Raw genomic sequence first — 20,337 nt, 5'->3', positions numbered from 1 at the left:
TCTGGAGTCACAGATGAGAAGGGCCCTGCCTGTGGCCGGTGCTGTGGCTGTGACAGACTCGCAGTGAGACCCATGCGGTCCCTGACAGCCAGGGTGTTGCTGCATCTTAAAATGAGATAAAAACGCTGCACACAGGAGTAGTGACTAGGCGATGGATTCATGGGGTGAGCAGTTAGCTGGCAGGCACCCAGTGCATGTGGCGGCAGCTGCTACTGCTGCTGCTGCTTCTGTCTGTGGACGTTGTTGTTTCCTGAAGCCTCTGGGGCCTGGCAGCGGGGTCCCCGGGGTGGCTTTGGTGGAAAGGCTGCAGGTATCTGCTTGCCTGGCCCCTGCACTCTGCCTACCTGCCCCAGGATGGACCCTAGGACCCCTGTCCCTGCCAAGGCTATTCTGTTTCCTGTTGTTCTGGCCTTGTCTTCCCAGTGGCAGTAACCACCTTTCGCCCTCCATCTGGGCTGGGTTGGCTGCTGGGCCCCGGTGCGTGGCTCTCAGATGGGGCCACAAGTCTGTGTTGCACCGTGGCCAAGGCTGGATCTGAACCTGGCTTGGAGGCGGCTTCAGAGACTGGGGTCTTCTTGGCAGGCGGCAGCAGGGCCATGGGCAGTTTCCAAGCCCCAGTACCAGCAGCCAGGGTGAGCCAGCAGCAGTGAGTGGGGGGTGGTGGGTGAAGGCCAAGGTGTGGCAGGATCATGCTTGGGAAATGATGAGGCAGAAGCTCCCACAAGGGCAGGCATGTGGCCAGCATGTCTGTACTGGGTGGTCTCCGGGAGCCGTGTCACTCCCAGCCCTGCTGCCTGATGGTGCCAGAGCAACAGGTGACCCTGGCATCTCTGATCCTTGCTTCTCCTGCCTGTGGAATGGTGGCTATGCCTTCTTCAAAGGGCAGCCCTGACTACAGGGAGCTCTCTCTGCATGCCAGCCCCACTGTGCCTGGAGCCCCAGAAATGCTGACCCTCCGTTAGTACCAGCTGAGTGCTGTGCACCTGGCCAGGCTCCTGTAGCCAGCCTGAGAGGTGTGGACACTGGGGCCTCTCGTCTGTCCCTAGGGGTGGAGTGAGGAAGGTACTGCCCCGGGACTCTGGCCTGCCCGGTGCAGGTGTGGGGAGAGAGCCCGGGACTCGGGACTCTGGCCCGGTGCAGGGGAGGGGAGACAGCCAGCGCTTTTCAGGGGAGGGAGAGAAACGGGCATCAGGTGTCGGCCTCCAGGGTGAGCAGGGCCCAGCAGAGCTAGCCTGGAGGGCAGCCCAGGCTGGAGTCCCTGCCTGCTCCACCGCCTGTTGCCCTTTCTGCGGGCCTGGCCTTCCACATCTTGGTTGTAGTATAAGCCCCATCCTGCTACCTGCAGCTATGAAGCCCCTGCACAGTGGCTGCTGCAGGTGCTGGCTGGACCCCCGCTGGGCCCCTTCTCACCCCACATCCTGTTGGCTAGTCAGGCAGGGCAGTGAGGACACCTCACAGATGGGGAAACTGAGGCCCAGGGAGGTACTCAAGATGTGCCCAGTGGGCAGGGCTGAGATAAGGCCCTGGAGTCCAGCCTCCAGGCCTGGGTCTGTCCTGCTCTGCTCCCCTGCAGGGCTGGTGGGCCTCCTTCCCCCTTTGAAGGCCTAACGGCCTGGCTTGGAGAGAGGGAGCTCCCTGCATGGGTGATGGCAGAGGCTGGCACCCTTGTGGGCCAGGGCCTGATGACTCATGGGAGTGCAGGGGACATTGATGTCAAGGGATAGGCCAGATGCCTCACCTTCTCTCCATTCTAGGAAAATCCAAGAGGAAGAAGGATCTACGGATATCCTGCATGTCCAAGCCACCCGCACCAAACCCCACGTGAGTCTGCCTCAGTTTCTCCCTGGCTCACCCTGGAGAGGCTTCCCAAACAGGGCTCAGTGGAAGGAGTGAGAGGCAGGTGGGGCCAGCCCTGCTTTGCCTCATCCTGTCCTGGGCAGCCCCTGCTGTGCATACAGCCAGGCGACGGCTGCTGGGGGTTCATGCAGCACCATTTGCTGTGCTCTGCTCGCTTCTCACCCTGTCTTGGAGGCTCGATGAGGCCATGCCCAGCTCAGTGTAGATCTTCAGCAGCCAGTGAGAGGAAGTGGCCCGAGGAGGCGCCTCCGAGGCAGGAGGCACCTCATCCCCATGCCAGGCCCCACACTGGCCCATCTACTGCTGCACTTGGGGAAGGGTGTGGTTCTCTCTGAAGCTCACGGAGTCTTCTTTCTCCACAGAACCCCCCGGAACCTGGACTCCCGGACCTTCATCACCATTGGAGACACAGTAGGTGCCAGCCGCCACCCCTGCAGGGCCTCTCACTTCACCTGACGAGCGGGTAGAGCTGACCCTGCAGGGCCACTCTTGGGGGAGGTGACTGAGGGGTCAGAGAGGGTCAGGCTCTGGAGAAGAGCCTCATCCTGCGCTGCTGCTGTGTGGCCCTGGGCCACCCACTCTTTGACCCTCCTGGTGGGAATGAGGACCATTGGCTGCCTGACTGGAGCTTGGCGAGCCCAGAGCTGGTAGGAAGGTTTCTGAGCTGAGAGCAAGGCCCTGCACCTCATCCTAGCCCTAGGGGAGAGTATTGAACATGCAGGCTCCTAGGCCGCCCTGGACCTGCTGGATCACTCCCTCAGGCCAGCACCTGGGCAACCTGCATTTTATGCTTCCAGAAGCCTCAGAAGGGCACTAGCCATTCAGAATCCTGGCTCAGGGACCGTGCTATGCCCCGTTCCTCCCAACAGAAACCCTACTCCCAGGCCAGGTGCAGTGGCTCACACCTGTAATCCCCACACTTTGGGAGGCCAAGGCAGGAGGATCACTTGAGCCTAGGAGCTTGGGACCAGGCCTGGGCAACATGGTGAAACCCTGTCTGTACAAAAATACAAGAAATTAGTCAGCGTGGTGATGCATGCCTGTGGTCCCAGCTACTTGAGAGTATGAGGTGGGAGGATTGCTTGAGCCTAGGAGGTGAACGTTGCAGTGAGCCATGATCGTGCCACTGCCCTCCAGCCTGGGTGATGGAATGAGACCCCATTTCAAAAAAAAAAAAAAAAAGAGAGATGGGCGTGGTGGCAGCACTTTGGGAGGCTGAGGTGAGTAGATCACCTGAGGTGAGGAGTTCAAGACCAGCCTAGCTAATGTGGTGAAACTCTGTCTCTACTAAAATACAAAAATTAGCCCTGTGTGGTGGCAGGCGCCTATAATCCCAGCTATTCAGGAGGCTGAGACAGGAGAATCGCTTGAACCCAGAAGGTGGAGGTTACAGTGAGCCAAGATTACCTCATTGCATTCCAGCCTGGGTGACAAGAGTGACACTCTGTCTAAAAAAAATAAACCCCATTCCCTAGGCCTGTCCTTGATGATACTCCCTCCAGGCTGTCACACTCCCTGACACTCACCATCTGCTGTCCTGTTCATCTACTTGCTTATTCCTCTTTGTGTCCCTCCCAAGAGAGGGAAACATCTGTGAAGGCAATACTTTTGTTTTGTTGTCACTGTGTCCCCAGTGCCCAAAACACATTGTGGATGCTTGGTAAACAGTTTCTGAATGAGTGACTCATTCCAGCCAGCTGAGTGAGGTCGGAAAAAGAGGAACAGGGCACCTCTTTCTCAGAGCTGTGCCTGCTGGCAGGGCATTTTGTCTCAGTCACACTCCACAGCAGCCTTGGGATGTTGGCACTGTGCCTGTTTTATAGAGGGCAACGTGAGGCTCAGAGAGGTTAAGTGACTTGCTGAGGGTTACACAGCAGGGAGCGGTGGATATGAGGTTTGAGCCCAGATCTAATCAGCTGGTCCTCTTCATGCTGCCCAGGTATCTCCACTGGGCGTGGGGTGAGGACTGGCTTCCACCTTGGTGGCCACTGACTCTCTTTTCCATCCTTCAAGAACTTTGAGGTGGAGGCTGATGACTTGGTGACCATCTCAGAACTGGGCCGCGGAGCCTATGGGGTGGTAGAGAAGGTGCGGCACGCCCAGGGTGGCACCATCATGGCTGTGAAGGTGAGCAGGGCCTGGAGGCAGCTGGGAGGGCTCCCTGGAGGAGGCGGGCTGAGCTCTGCCATGGGGCCCTGCCTATCCCTCTCAGTGATCAGTACCAAGGCTAGGCTTTTTGGGGCACACTGGGCAGTGTACCCCTGAGCTCCTGGCCCTCCTGTCATGAGTGTGGGTGTTGGCCTCTGCCCTGGCAACCTCTGAATGGCAGTCCTTCCCTGCAGCTGATCCGGGCCACCGTGAACTCATAGGAGCAGAAGCGGCTGCTCATGGACCTGGACATCAACATGCGCACGGTCGACTGCTTCTACACTGTCACCTTCTACGGCGCACTATTCAGAGAGGTGCGTCCTCGCGTGATGCAGCTGGGGAGCTCCACCTCTCACCCATCAGTCGCCTGCAACCCACTGTCACTCAGTCCCTCCAGTACGCCAGGTGCTGGGGACACCTGGCATACTGGCAGGAGGCTCCCCCGCCTCCTGGCTGTTACTGTCCTGCTCAGTGCCTCAGTTTCCTTGTCAGTCAAATGAGGCCGGTGGTTGTGGGTGCCTCCTAAAGTTGACACGGAAGTTAAACGACATGGCCTGGGGCCTGGCATTCGGCTGCACTCAGTTCTGTCTGTGTGACCATTCGCATCCCCATGGCATACAGGGCGTGGGAATGGCATATGGGGCTGGGGTGCCCAAGCAGGCAACGGCCATGGAGATATGAGATCTGGATTCTGGGTTCTAGGTTTGTGGACAGGATGGGGTGTGTGCTGAGAGAGTGACTGAGGCTGGAAGGGTGGAGCTGCCTTCTGCCAAGCCAGGTGGGTGTGGGTGAGCAGGGAGGCCAGGAGCCTGGGCGACGCTGGGCTCATACTGGTCACTTGCCCCTCAAGGAGCTGTGGCAGGGTCAGGGCGTCTGAGTCCAGCAATCGGGCAAGGTCAGGGCTGCTTCACCTGTCCTCACTCTTCACTCATGAAAAGCTCAGCATCCTCTGTGCCAGCTCCTAGCCGATGGGGCCCCTGCAGCCTGCGAGTGCCCCTTGTGCATCTCCCAACCTTCCTGTCAGGAGGGTCCTCAGGAGTTCACTGGGGAAGAGGGAGCAGGTCCTTGCAGGCAGGGAGCCATCTGCCAGGGTCAGCTGGCACGAGGGTGTCTGTCGGTCAGCAGGGCCAGCTATTGCCATGGAGCTGGTGCAGATGCATCCTGAAGCTCTGGTGGAGGGACCCAGCGAGGCTGTGTGCTAATCCTCCTCCTCCCTGGAGACACCTGGAATTGGGGATCAGATGGAGGAGGCTGGCGCCCGAACCTGGCAGTGCAGGCAGAGCAGGAGGGTGGGGGAAGTGGGCAAGTGGGTGGTGGGTGGGAGCCCGGTGAACTGTGGCTGAGTGGGTGGGCACATGTCGAGGAGGGGGCTGGGGCTGGTGCTGGGGCAGGCAGTGCAGGTGGTGCAGACACGGGCAGCCCGGCAGCCTGGCTGAGCTGTGGGTGTCACCCACAGGGAGATGTGTGGATCTGCATGGAGCTCATGGACACATCCTTGGACAAGTTCTACCGGAAGGTGCTGGATAAAAACATGACAATTCCAGAGGACATCCTTGGGGAGATTGCTGTGTCTGTGAGTGGCCTGGGTGGGCTGGGGGGGTCCCAGGTGCATAGGCAGAGGCCCAGCCCTGCCAGCAGGCAGGGAGCCTGCCTGATGATGGTGTCTTGGGCAGAGCTGGGCATCAATGTGCCCCCTGAACCTGGGCAGCTGCCCTGCATAGGCCCTTCTCCTCCACCCCAGACCAGAGCCTTTGTGCTTAGGAGACCTCTGCTCCTGGGGCTCCTGGAGCCCTACAGATTTGGCAGTTCCAGGTGTCTGAGCCATTGATTCCAACTCTTGAGTTCCAGACCATTTTTTAAAAAAGGAATTTAGTATTTACAACAGGGTCATATTAAAAATGCCCCGGGGCAGCTCACAGAGGTACAAGCTAAGTTGGGAGAAAGGTTAGCATCCAAAGTGTGTGCTTTTTGAGTCTAAAAGGTCCTTGAGGGAGGGCAGCAACACTGGACTTGAGCATTCCAGTAGCCAAAGGAAAAAGGAAAATAGAACCAGTGAGACTGGTTCAATCCTCACTGCATCTGGAAACATTTACAATATACCCCTGCCTCAGGCTCCCCACACAGCCTTCCCAAGGGAAATGGCTCCAAGCTGCTAGAATACTGGCTCTGCCACGGGAGGGGAGATGGGACAGGGAGGCTGCCAAGAGCTGGGTTTTACCCAAGAAGAGCCTGGCAGGCAGTGATGATGGCTCCCTGGGAGGTGAGCCCAGGAGGATGAGAGGAGGCAGGAGGCTGAGTGTGTCTGCACCAGGATTGTTAGGATGCTGGGGCAAATGCCAGGACAGGGCAGGAGGCTGGGGTGAGAGGGTGCCTAGCCTGTGCAGCGGGAGCGGGAGACAGGTGGACATGGATGGGGTCTTACTGCTCTATCGTTCTTGACATGACCAGGAATAACAGAGTCCTGTCTCTTCCCTCCGCCCCACCCCACCGCCAGATCGTGCGGGCCCTGGAGCATCTGCACAGCAAGCTGTCGGTGATCCACAGAGGTCAGTGCCTGGCAGCCACCCAGGCACGGTGTAGCCAGTGGGAGGGATCCCAGGCCAAGGCGGGTGGACATCTCCCTATGAGCAACTGAGGCTCCAAGAGGTGATAGTTTGTGACGTGCCCGATGGGGTTCCAGCCGCTTTCCACCTGCAGCCCTGCAGCTACCTCCCCTCAGGTTTGCTGGTGCTCGAAGCAAGGACTGGCTTGACCTCTGTCCTGAGAAAGGTGGACTGGGTTCTGTTCTGATGTATAGTTTACAAATCATGAAACTCCAGCATAGAGTGCATATAATCATGTTCACACCCATGCAACCACCTCCCTCCAAGATGTGGGACAATTCTCTCACCCCCTCCCAGAATGTTCTCTTGGGCTCCTTCCCTGCCATCCCCCATGTGCCTAAGGCACCCACAAGTCTGGTTTTCCCACGGTGGGTTGGTTTCACCCTTTCTGGAACATCAGCCTCGCTTGATGTTTCTGGACCCACCTGGGTCTGGTGTGGTCTCAGTTTGTTCCTTTTTGCTGCTGAGCACAAGTCTATTTTTCCAGATTTACTGCTTTTCAAAAAATGAATTAGGCTTAGTTCCCATTGTCCACTGGGTGCCCATCCCAGCCCCCCAGGTCACTGTGGTTGGCGGTTGGCACGGAACCTTCTGGTCCTTTTTATGTGCATTTCCATCTTTACACACATCCCCATGGAGGGCACGGGGATGTGAGTGTCCTATGCGCATTTGCATGGAGAATCCCTGCTGAGCTGGTCTCCCATGCTGGTCTGTGGGGACTCCATGTCCAAACACACAGATCCTGCCTCCCAGGCTTTAATTGATCCTGCTGCCCTCTGGGAGCACCCACACAAGCCAGGTTCTCCCTGGACCTCACATCTGGAGGGCGGATGCAGGCACGGTGCCCCCAGCAAAGCACCTGGAGTCCTGCCTTCCTTGCAGTGGCCGGGCCGGGCCGGGCACGTCCTGCCTGTTCCCTGAGGACCAAGTATGACTCTCAGCTGGCCCGGCACCTCTTGCAGCCTCAGTTCCCTGGTCTGACCCTTGGGACCCTGGTGGAACCTGCCCACTGGGGCATGGGAGGGGGCACAGGAGGGGTCTTGGGTGAGGGAGGGGGGCACAGCTATGCAGAGCATGGCACCTGCCTCCAGTCATGCTCCACAGACGTGGCTGAGGCATGTCCCTCCCTGGTAGATGTGAAGCCCTCCAATGTCCTTATCAACAAGGAGGGCCATGTGAAGATATGTGACTTTGGCATCAGTGGCTACTTGGTGGACTTTGTGGCCAAGACGATGGATGCCGGCTGCAAGCCCTACATGGCCGTGAGTGGTCCCCAAGCCCCCCAGGCTCAGGAGAGGATGGGGCGGGGAGAGATCTGCCCAGGCTGGCCACCCCGGCCATGCCCTCTGTCCGTAGGGGCAGAGCCTCCCCACACTGCATTTCCTACTGTAGTGGGGCCACCTGTGTCTTGCTGCCCAGGGGCAGCCCTTCTGTACCCCGTTGTTAACTGACCCCCACAGTGCCCCAGTTGGGTGATAAGCTCATGGACCACCTCTGCGGAGGACACTGGTGGACTGTGCAGGTCCCGCCCCACCCTCATTGTCAGGAGGGCCTTAGGGGCCTGCTCCCAGGTAGGGTCAGACCGATGCAAGGGTTGGGCCTTCTAAGCATGACCCAGGCCCTCCTAGCCTCAGTTTCCTCCCCCTTCACATGGGCAGGTGGGCTAAGCTGAGCGCTCAGTTTGGGGATTGGGAGGCAAGGCCTAGCCATGGGGGCTTACCTGGGGCGGGTGTTCACGCCTCACTGTTCCCTCCTGCAGCCTGAGAGGATCAACCCAGAGCTGAACCAGAAGGGCTACAATGTCAAGTCCGACGTCTGGAGCCTGGGCATCACCATGGTACTGTGGGGGGCCAGGGCCTGCCCTTGGTGGTCAGGTGGGGTGGGTGGAGCCGTGCCTGGGGCCCTGAGCTTTTGGGGGACTCATCAAATAGTTTAGGTTCTGGAAAGAAGTATTGGCTTCAAAATCTGAGAAGAAAATGTGCCATCAGAAATTACCATCTATTTAAGGGAACCTCCTAGGGTCAGGGTCACTCATCGTGAAGTCCTGGGTGCTTTGTGATATGGTGGCCACAGGGCTTTCTCTGGAGTTCTTGGTGCTTGTTGAGAAAGTACAGCCAATCCCAAATTACATAAGTTCCTGGTATGTAAATCATGCAAAAGCAAGATGGTAAAGATCTTTTCAAAAATATTTCATAGCAGAAGGTATGTTGCCGGTGGCGTCCTGGTACATTGCAGTGGGGTGGTGGAAAGGGTGGGTGGGCTCTCAATCCTGGGCCTGTGGAAGCCAAAGGCATCCCTGGCTTGGGTAGGGTGAGGGCAGATGTGGCAGAAGTCCAGGTGTAGGGATGGGCCCAGAGCAGTTGCTTCTGGAGTTGTCTGGCAGAACCCCATGCCTTCCGTGTTGGGGCTCAGGTCAAGGTGTGGGTGAGCCCGCTCTGGCTTCCCTGTGGACAGTGGATTGGAGGGATGGGAAGACCACCAGGATGTGTCCCCTAGCCAGGGCTAGGAGGCTGTGCAGGAGACGCGTGGAAGGACGATGCCATCAGCAGGTCGAGCTCAGGCTGGCGGCCTTGGCCAGTTGAGTGGCTTGGGACCAATGGAGTGTCCTGGGCGTCAGCTCCTTCCCTGCCCAGGGAAGCCTGGCCGAGGACATTCCTGCTTGTCCCTAGTCCCTTTGACTGTTTGGTGTTGGGGATGAGGCCGTCAGATGAAATCAGTAAGATGTGGTGAGAAGCGCTGGCGGGGTGTTTTCCAACACCGCAACCCATTCTCGGATTCTCCAGACACCCACCCAGTGCCCTGCAGTTCTGTTCGGTTCTGATGCTACCTGGAGTTCGCACAGACCCTACAGGTTAAGGGCTCTGTCCCACCAGACTGCCCCCAACATCACACACCATTTGGAAGTAGCGGGTCTCCCATGCTACTGGACTGACCAGCTACAAATTGGGGGTCCCCACGACCCTCTCCTAAGGTTTGATAATTTCCTAGAATGGCTCACAAAACTCAGGAAAACACGTTATTTTGTTTACTGGTTTATCAGAAAGGATATAACTCAGGGCCAACCAGATGGAAGAGACTCACGGGGGAGGGGTGTGAGTGTGGGGTGCAGAGCTGCCATGCCCTCTCGGGGCCTGGCACCCTCCTGGTACCTCCCTGTGCTTGCGAACCTACAGGCTTCTCAAGCTCATGGAATTTTGTTGTTTTTGACACAGTCTCACTCTGTTGCCCAGGCTGGAGTGCAGTGGCACAATCTCAGCTCACCGTAACCTCTGCCTCCTGGGTTCAAGCGATTCTTGTGCCTCAGCCTCTCAAGTAGCTGGGATTACAGGCACCACCATGCCCAGCTGATTTTTGTATTTTTAGTGGAGATGGGGTTTTGCCATGTTGGCCAGGCCGGTCTTGAACTCCTGACCTCAAGTGATCTGCCTGCCTCAGCCTCCCAAAGTGCTGTGATTACAGGCATGAGCCACCATGCCCAGCCTCACATGGAGAGGTTTTTTGTGAGAGAGGGTCTCACTCTGTTGCTCAGGCTGGAGTGCAGTGGTATGATCACAGCTCACTGCAGCCTTGAACTCCCAGGATCAAGCCATCCCCCCACCTCAGTCTCCTGAGTAGCTGGAACTACAGGTGTGTGCCCCCATGCCCAGCTACTTTTTAAATGTTTTGTAGAGAAGGGGTCTCACTGTGTTGTCCAGGCTGGTCTTGAAATCCTGGGCTCAAGCAATCTGCCTATCTTGGCCTCCCAAAGTGCTGGGATTATAGGCACAAGCTACTGCACCCACTGAAAGTTTTTATAAAGCAGAGTCTCCAGGCCACCGTCCTCTCAGCATCAGTTGGCAGGTGATGCTGAGAGTTCCCACCCTCTATAATCAGCTGGGTTTTCTGGGGAGCAGCCCCATCCTGAGGCTGTCTAGGGGCCTTACCCTGAGTCACCTCATTAGCATAAACTCAGGCTCCTTGTGGATAACAAAGCCACTCCTGTCACTCAGGAAATTCCAAGGATTTTAGGAGCTCCATGCCAGGAACAAAGACCAAATAAATTCCTTTTTATGCCACAGGGGTGGAGAAGACTGGAGCAGGTAGGGGTGGCTCTGGGGACAGGTGGAAGGCCACTGTTGCAGATGCAGAGCCTCTGCAAGGAGGGCACCCTGCTGACCTGAGGGCAGGGTAGACCAGGGGGTGCAAGTGCAAAGGCCCTGAGGTGGGGCTGTGCCTGCTGTGTGCCTGGGTGGCCGGGTCAGAGGAGAGGGAGGGAGGGTTGGGAGCGAGCGAAGAGAAGTGTCTGGTGGGTAGAGAGTTGACGCGGGCGTTGTGGGTTTTAGTGGTGTTGCTGCTACCATTGTTATCATCATCATGTGGTTATAACTTTATTTATTTTTAATTTTTATTTTTTTGAGATGGAGTCTCACTCTGTTGCCCAGGCTGGAGTGCAGTGGGATGATCTCCGCTCACTGCAACCTCTGCCTCCTAGGTTCAAGTGATTCTCCTGTCTCAGCCTCCTGAGTAACTGAGATTACAGGCTCGTGTCACCATGCCTGGCTATCTTTTTTTTTTTTTTTTTTTTTTGAGACGGAGTTGCACTCTGTTTCCTAGCCTGGAGTGCAATGGCATGATCTCAGCTCACTGCAACCTCTGCCTCTCGCGTTCAGGCAATTCTCCTGTCTCAGCCTCCCCAGTAGCTGGGATTATAGGCGTGAGCCACCATACCTGGCAAATTTTTGTATTTTTAGAAGAGACAGGGTTTCACCATGTTGGCCAGGCTGGTCTCAAACTCCTGACCTCAGGTGATCTGCCTGCCTCTGCCTCCCAAAGTGCTAGGATTACAGGGGTGAGCCACTGTGCCTGGCCTTTTTTTTTTTTTTTTTTTTTTTTTGAGGGAGTCTCACTCTGTTGACCAGGCTAGAATGCAATGGCACAATCTCAGTTCACTGCAACCTCCGCCTCCCAGGTTCAAGCAATTCTCTTGCCTCAGCCTCCCAAGTAGCTAGGATTACAGGCATTTGCCACCATGCCCGGCTAATTTTTGTATTTTTAGTAGAGACAGGGTTTTGCCATGTTGGCCAGGCTGGTCTCAAACTCCTGACCTCAGGTGATCCACCTGCCTCAGCCTCCCAAAGTGTTGAGATTACAGGCGTGAACCACCAAGCCCAGCCTTAAGCCACTGCGCCTGGCCTGTGGCTGTAACTTTATAAACAGTGTATCTGTAGACAGTGACTGGGAAAGACTCAAAGTCAAAATAATTTTGTCAGAGAGGTGGGACCGGGCCATACTTTCAATTTTCTTTAATTGGTGACATGTAATTTTTCAATTAAATTTTTTTTTGAGGTGGAGAGGAATATTCAGCCTGAAGGCAGGTGCTGTATCTGCAATAACAGTTTTCCAAGTCCTAAGTTTGATGCAAAGGACAAGTTCTTGCTGTATTTAGACTGCACAGAACTGGTTGGATATTAGAGACCCCGCTCATGACTACCTCACACATACATACACCCTTATGTCCCTTCCCCATCTCCCTGTCTCCCTCCCATCTGTCCATCCATCATGATTGTTGGGGCCACCATGGCTGGTGGCCTTCTGATATGGCTGGTGGAACTTGGACAAGTGTGTGCTAAGTGTATATTTCAGTTATCAAATATTGCATAGCAAACCACCCCAGAACCTAGTGACCCAAACCAACAGCGGTTTCTTATTTCTCATGTTTCCACCATTGTGTCTGGGCTCAGCTGGATGGCTCTTCTGCTGTACCTGGGACTGGCTGGGGTCATGGCTGGGCTGGGCTGGTCTGGAAGGCCCAAGATGGCCTCACAAACATGGGCCTCCTCTGCCTGGCCTCTCCATGCGACTTACTCACATTGGCCTGCTCCCTGGGCTTCAGAGCATGGCAGTGTCAGCAGAGTTGGAGTTCTTTCATGATGGCTGGCATCTAAAAGGAAGTTCTCTGAAGTGCTAGGCCTGGAACTGGCACAGCATCACTTCTGCCTCATTGTGTTGGTCAGCGAGTCACAGGCCAGCCCAGGTTCAAGGGCAGGGAATGCTCCCAGCTTAATGGAGGATCGGCAGGCGCACACAGGGGGAGGCGGAGGTGGTCACTGTAGGCACAGGTTAGGTTTTTCTCTTACAAGTTACAAAAGTAGTGGAAACCTAACATAAAAATACAGAGGCAAAGTAAGGGGAAAATGACTGTAGTTATTCTACCTAGAGACACCTCTTACCCCGTTTCAGTGCCGACATTGTGCATTATATTATATATATAATATTTTTATTATATTATATATAATACATTTTATTAAAATTTAGAGAAATACAAACAATATGTAATGCTTCTCTTTTTTGTTGTTGAAACAGAGCCTCGCTCTGTCACCCATGCTGGATTGCGGTGGTGTGATCTTGGCTTACTGCAACCTCCGCCTCCCAGGTTCAAGTGATTCTCCTGCCTCAGGCTCCCGAGTAGCTGGGACTACAGGCATGCGCCACCATGCCTGGCTAATTTTTGTATTTTTAGTAGAGATGGGGTTTCACCATATTGGCCAGGCAAGTCTCAAACTCGTGATCCACCAACCTTGGACTTCCAAAGTGCTGGGATTACAGGTGTGAGCCACTGCGCCTGGCCTTGTAATGCTTCTTTTAAAAAAACTTTTTGAAAAAATTTTGTAGCATTACATGTTGTTCATATTTCTCTCTCTGTTTTTTTTTTTTTTTTTTTTTTTTTGATGTAGTTTTGCTCTTGGTGCCCAGGCTGGAGTGCAGTGGTGCAATCTCAGCTCACCACAACCTCTGCCTCTTAGGTTCAAGTGATTCTCTTGCCTCACTCAATCTCCCAAGTAGCTTGGATTACAGGAGTGCACCACCCCATCCAGCTAATTTTGTATTTTTAGCAGAGATGGGGTTTCTCCATGTTGGTCAGACTGGTCTCGAACCCCCGACCTCAAGTGATCTGCCTGCCTCGGCCTCCCAAAGTGCTTGGATTATAGGTGTGAGCCACCACACCTGGCCAATTTCTCTAAATTATAATAGACTCCTGTATGTATCCCTTCCAAAGACTCCATAACCATCTGCCACCATTCAGTCACCCTGTCTGCTGATGTGGGATGTTTCCCTTGTTCCTGATGTTTTCCTTCCATTTCAAATTCTCAGCCATCCTGGGGGAGTGACTGGTGAAACAGAGTCAGGAGAGTCCCCCTGGGTGGGGCTCTGGTCTCGGCCTCCCCCTATCCTGCAAGGGCCCCAGAGCTCTCTTGGCGTTGGCTTTTTCCCACTCACTGCACAAGCCTCAGGATGCCAGTGGGAATCACCCAGAACAGACAGGGGTCATGCTGGGGATGGCCCTTGGCCAGGAGCAAGTGCTGACTGGGTGCTGGCCTGTTAGTGTTGTTGCTGGGGAGTCACAGGGGTGCGACTATGGTCCTGGCTGGGTCTCCGCCCCCATAGTGGGGCCGGCCCCTGGCGCTGGACATTCAGGCTGTTTCTTAACATTTTCTGGCAGATAACACCATATGGCACATCTTCGTGCCCGGAGGCTATTTTTGTTGTTTTTCATTTTTTGAGCTCTTTAGAAAAAATAAAGGAGTACGAGGTTGAAGGTTTGGACACTTCTGCTTTTCTAATTATAACTCTCATGGCTGCTGGTCCTTCTCCTGTAGCTCATATGGGGTACTTGCTCTACATATTGCAGTCAGTGAAAATTCTAAGAGAAAAGCCTCCCAAATTGGTACGGTTTTGTCCTGTGAACACGCATGCACACATGCACACACACGCAGTGGGCCCTGCCTGTGTGGGTGTGTTTGTCTGAGCTGGAAAGGGCCTCTAGCCTGATGGGAGGCACAGTCTCGGCACAGTCCTTAGGGTCTTGTCTGGGCTCCAGTTGCCAGCGCCAAGTGTTTGTGCTGAGGTCTCTTCCGTTCATCACGGTGATGACGGCCGGCAGTGAGGGCCCTTGTGCTGGAGTCTCGGAATTCTCTGTTCTTCCAGGCTGGGGCCAGGGCTGACATGACTTGTTTTTTCCATCCAGTCATCATGATTGGAGCCCAGAATTTGTTGTAAGCTAGCTAGTCCGTCCCTTCCATGATGACTTCCTACCAACCACAGGGCTGGGAGCTTGGAGCGAGGACAGAGACCCACCGGCCCGATGTCACCCACAGGAAATCTGGATCCAGCAGGGCACATGTGGCCACACAGGCCACTTGTCTAGGAGGGAAACTGCTGGGGCCCTGCAGAAGATGAGGCTGCAGGCTCACGGGTGCAGAGGCGAAGCAGCCTCATGGTCTCACACTCTGTCCACGGCCTTGGAGACAGGTGTGTGTGTGTGTGTGTGTGTGTGTGTGTGTGTAGCATTTCCCATGTGCCTCCTCTGTGAAAACAGCAGCCCAAATAAATGAAAGCAGATGCTGAAGTCTGAGATAGTCAGATGTTAAGAGGGGGATTGGCTGTGACCACCTGGGACCTGCCCACCTGGCTCATGAGGCTGCGGCCCACGGTTGCCAGCTCCTCAGATTTTTCCAGAGCAGCCGGAACCTGCATTGTTTTGTAAAATCTTCAGAATTCAGGTTTTCTGAAAACCCTATGATGGTCCCACCAGTCCCGGTGTGGGCTGAATCTGCTTCCTGAGCTGGGTCCTGCTGGCTGGGTCGGAGGAGCTAAGAGCTGGCATCCCCAGCTTTCTCGCCTTTGTTCTGCTGGGATGTGGCAGGGAGATCAGCTGTGCAGCTTTGATGCCTGGCTCTGGTACCAGGATGGGTGGGAGCCCCCAACCCTTGCTCCTGGGTGCAGAGCGTGGTTATATCTGGGGCCGGGGCCTCTGACCCCCCTGTCCCTGCTGCAGATTGAGATGGCCATCCTGTGGTTCCCTTATGAGTCCTGGGGGACCCCGTTCCAGCCGCTGAAGCAGGTGGTGGATGAGCCGTCACCCCAGCTCCCAGCTGACCGTTTCTCCCCCGAGTCTGTGGACTTCACTGCTCAGTGGTGAGTCTTGGGTGCTGCTGAGCGCCTGCCACTGCCCCTCCCTGGCCAGATCCCTGCACCTTCCTGGGCCCTGTTCCTTTATTCCTTTAGCAAATAAACCCCCAGATGACTTGGCATCCAAATATGTAAGGCAGAAACAGCTGGAGCATGAGGATCATTTGACAAAACAATGGTCTTGGTGGGAGATTTTAATACAGTTCTTCCAGAAGTGGACAAATCAGATAGACTGAAAAAGAGAACAAAGTATATGGAAAATTTGAACACAAAAAACAAGTTTGCTTTTATTGATATCTAGAACTTTGTACCAAATTAAAGAATGCCCCATAGGAACCTTATAAAAATCATGTTTGAGAGGCCAGGCACAGTGGCTCACACCTGTAATCCCAGCACTTTGCGAGGCCGAGGCAGGTGGATCCCGAGGTCAGGAGTTTGAGACCAGCCTGACCAACATGGTGAAAGCCCGACTCTACTAAAAATAGGAAAATTAGCCGGGCATGGTGGCGCATGCCTGTAATCCCAGCTACTCAGGAGGCTGAAGCAGGAGAGTCGCTTCAACCTGGGAGCCGGAGGTTGCAGTGAGCCTGAGCCGAGATCATGCCACTGCACTCCAGCATGGGTGACAGAGTGAGACTGTCTCAAAAAAAAAAAAAAATCATGTTTGAGGTTACAGAAGGAATAAGGAAGAGGGCAACTTCTCTGACCATAATTAGATAGAGCAAGAATTGGGTAAGGAAGAAGCGGCCGGGTGCGGTGGCTCACACCCATGGTCCCCGCACTTTTATTGTTGACCATAATCAGCAACAGAGGAGCCCAGCAGAGTCCCTGGGCAGTCTGACCCCTTTAATTGTGGACTAACCTCTCCCAGAACCCATGATAAGGAGTTTCTCTCCTGATTGAGGATATCAAGTGTGTGATTGTTAGGCAGAGCATTGCAGTCCCATTTTGGTGTTGATATAGAAATTTCTAGGTCACTACGGAGACAAGAAAACCAGGACCCCAAGAGCCAGAGAAACTTGCTGCAAGTCTCTAGTTTGCTCCTATGAATGCCCCTCCACCCTGGAAGAAGCCCTGGACAGTCCTGTCCCTTCTTCCCTGGGTGCACGTGCCCCTGCTGCCAGGCCTGGGGCAATCCTGGGGTGGTTTGGCTGGCCCTTGGGGGCTGGGCTTCCTTCCTCCCTGCCAGCCTGGCCACAGCTATACTATCCTCTCCTAGCCTGAGGAAGAACCCCACAGAGCGTAAGAGCTACCTGGAGCTGATGGTGAGTATGGGCGGGAGGTGCCTGCCCTGCTCTTCAGGGCTGGCTGGGGCTGGGTGGGGCTCTGGGGAGAAGGCTGCATCCTGCACACAGATGGGTAGCTCGTCTGGCTGGCCCCGTGTTCTCTTCTTTAGGTGCTCGGTCATTTGTTTGCTCCTGCATACCTGGCTCCCCCCCTTCCTTCCTGCATGCCAGGCCCTGGGAAGGGTACACAGGCAGTGTGTGACAGAATGGGGCAGAGGGGCCAAGGGTGGCATCAGGGAAGGCTTCATGGAGGAGGTACCATTTGAACTGAGCCTGGAAGGATGAATAAGGGTTATCTCCTGATGGAGAGGCTGTCCCAAGCAGAAGGTCCAGCATGGGCAGAGGCCTGATGTGTGGGGGGAAAGGGAGGTTAGTGTTGCTGGAGAGTGACCACAAGAGAGCTGAGGAGGAGCCACAAATGCCATCTGTGACAGTCATGGAGGGCCTCCTGGGGGTGGAGGTCCCAGAAGGATGAGTAAGATTTTGCCAGTCAGGAGAACACTTGGGCTGGAGCTGGTTGGGGAGGAGTGGCCACCTCCCCCTCCCACTACCCCTCCACAGTGACTGTGCCTTCTGTCACCCCCAGGAGCACCCATTCTTCATCTTGCACAAAACCAAGAAGATGGACATTGCTGCCTTCGAGAAGGAGATCCTGGGAGAAGACTCACAGGGGCTGGACCTCGGACCCCACTCCGGCCCTCCAGAGCCCCACAGCCCCATCTGGGGGGACAGTGCTCACCTGCACCATAAGCTACTGCCATCCTGGCCCAGGGCATCTGGGAGGAACCGAGGGGGCTGCTCCCACCTGGCTCTGTGGTGAGCCACTTGTCCCAAGTGCCAAAGAAGCAGACCATCGGGGCTCCCAGCCAGGCCCTTGTCGGCCCCACCAGCGCCTCTCCCTGCTGCTCCAAGAACCCATCTCCAGCTGCTGAGATCCTGGACTGAGGGGGCCTGGATGCCCCCTGTGGATGCTGCTGCCCCTGCACAGCAGGCCGCCGGTGCCTGGGTGGATGGGCCAACGCCTTGCCCAGCTTGGATGCCATCCAAGTTGTATATTTTTTTAATCATCTCTCGACTGAATGGACTTTGCACACTTTGGCCCAGCGTGGCCACACCTCTATCCCGGCTTTGGTGTGGGGTACACAAGAGGGGATGAGTTCTGTGAATACCTCAAGACTCCCATGAGGGAGATGCCATGAGCCGCCCAAGGCCTTCCCCTTGCACTGGCAAACAAGGCCTCTGCGGGGCACACTGGCTCACCCAGTCCTGCCCGCCACCGTTATCACTGTCATTCACCTTTTCGGTTTTTTTTTTTTTTAATTTATCCTCTGTTGATTTTTTCTTTTGCTTTATGGGTTTGGCTTGTTTTTCTTGCATGGTTTGGAGCTGATCGCTTCTCCCCCATCCCCTAGGGTACCGGCAGGCAGAGCCTTGCCCTCTGCTCAGGCTGGGGTCCGGTGGGAGGGGCCCAAGGTCTCTGCTCAGAGAAGTGCAGGGGGAGTCTTCCAGCTCACTCTCCCTGAGGACTGGCTTGACAGGGGCTATGGGTTTGCTTTGGTGTTGTTTTTAAAAAAAGAAAATATATTTTTTTGAAAAAATGAATGCCCATCCCGGGTCCTTTCCCTGTTGGGTTGGGGCAGTTACCTGGTTGCTGTTTTAATTAAAAAAATAAAGGACTAAAGGTTGTGTGAGATTGTGTATGACACCTATGAGCTCCCCTCCTACTTGGGGAAGGTTGTGGCCCCTTGAGGGACCCTTGTCTCTGGGCCAGGGGCAGGGTGTCGTGCTCAGGGGAGGGAGGACTGCTGACCCACCAGGCCCTTCTACATCTGAGGACACAGAGGCCCCCAGAGGGCTGTGACGAGGTAACATCCTGTGATCATCCAGGCACCAGGCCCTGTACTGACGCTGGACAGAGCAGCGAACACACAGATCCAGTCTGCTGGTGGCAGCCACCCATCCCACTGTCCTGGAGTAGTGATGACAGCCAGGTGCACAGAGTAGTGAGCACCCTGCACACTTTGCCTGGGCTGGACACGGTGACCTCATGGAGGTTACCTGACCTCCAGTTTACAGATAGGAAAACAGACCCAGAGAGCTGACATCACTTACCCAAAGCCACACAGCTTATAAGACAGAAAAACAGACTTGGGGACAGGTGGTGGGCTCCGGAGAAGGCTCCGAGGGGAGTAGGGGCAGCCTGATGAAGGTGCCCTCCAGTCTGGCCCTGTGATGCTGGCAGCATGGCTGGGGCAGCAGGGAATTTGCTCACATAAGCCGGGTGTGCTCAGCTTCAGGTACCGTTGGGTTCGAAGTTCAGCTGATGGCCTGAAGGACTTGCATCCACCTTGGCTGTTCATCCGTCTCAGGTTCACCCCCTCATGGGGACCAGTCAGGACCCAGGGACTCCAAGAGCTCGGCACACCATGCCCAGGGTACTCCTGAAGTCCCACGACTGGCTCTTACCAGCTGGGAAGGAGTCAAATTCATCCCCAGGCCAGGAGGGTGGGTGTGACAGGTCAGGTCAGGCGTGAGGGGACTCCGCCCACTACAGCTCAAGGTCTGAGAGCAGGGTCTCTGTGGTCCTCTGAGGAAGCTTAGGGTGTGTTCCCAGGAGGAGGGTCCCCATGGGGTCTGTCTCTGCACTCCTCCTGCCCTCCAGCCCCAGTCTGGGACAGGTCTCTGCCCACTAACCTTTCCCTGGCACAGGGGCTAACAGTTCCTGGGAGCTGTTGTCTCCCTCCCTCCATCCTTCAATCATGAAGACTTGTTTTCACCCCAGGGCCTTTGCACTGGCTGTCCCCTCTGCGTAGAACACCCCTCCCCCGTCTTCCTGTGGCTGGCTTCCCCCAACCGCATCCCGGTCTCCCATGTCACCTCCTCAGCGAGGTCTTCCAGGACCACTCTGGCTCAAATAGCCTCCGCCCACTATGCCCAGCCAATCTAGCTTATTATCCTGGGTTATCCAGGCCGAGACCTGACTTGTCACTGTTGTGTCGTCAGCGCTAAGAATGCTGCCAACACCGAGGGAGCGCTCGGCTTCTGCTGAATGAACACATGAAAGAATGAAGGAGGGAGGGACGGAAGGGGGGAGGAAGGGAATGAATCCCCTGCCAGGGCGCGGCCCCAGGCTCTGTCTCCTGTAGCCGCCAGGGGGCGGTAGAGCTCGGCTTCAACCGCGTGCCTTGGAGCCCCGCCTGGCCCCCAGCGCCCGTCTGCGGCGTCCTCGTTCACCCTTGGCGCAGCTGGAGGCCGCGGGCTTGCCACGCGTCAGCCCAGTTCTCGGCCTCTGCGGCTGTCCTGCTGGTGTGCACCCCCCAGCCCGGCCCTCGGGGCTTCCGGGGACTCTGCAGCCTGCAGACAGCAGCAGACCCAACGCCTAGAGATTTACCGTGCGCGCGCCTGAAGTTACCCAGCACCCCGCAGCTCACCGCGCCCCTCGCGGCTCGCAGGCCTGGCTGGACGCCGCAGGCCTGGCTGGATGCTGCAGCCCT

The 20,337-nt window shown here is 55.8% G+C and overlaps 1 pseudogene; it reads left to right on the top strand.

Annotated features, from left to right (window-relative positions):
* The first annotated feature begins 1,689 nt into the window (after nucleotides 1–1,689).
* On the top strand, nucleotides 1,690–15,582 carry LOC112206088 (dual specificity mitogen-activated protein kinase kinase 3-like; annotated as a pseudogene).
* The last annotated feature ends 4,755 nt before the right edge of the window (nucleotides 15,583–20,337 follow it).

This window comes from Pan troglodytes, chromosome 19, assembly GCF_028858775.2.
Source record: "Pan troglodytes isolate AG18354 chromosome 19, NHGRI_mPanTro3-v2.0_pri, whole genome shotgun sequence".
Lineage (NCBI taxonomy): Eukaryota > Metazoa > Chordata > Mammalia > Primates > Hominidae > Pan > Pan troglodytes.
This window is presented reverse-complemented; position numbering and strand designations above follow the sequence as displayed.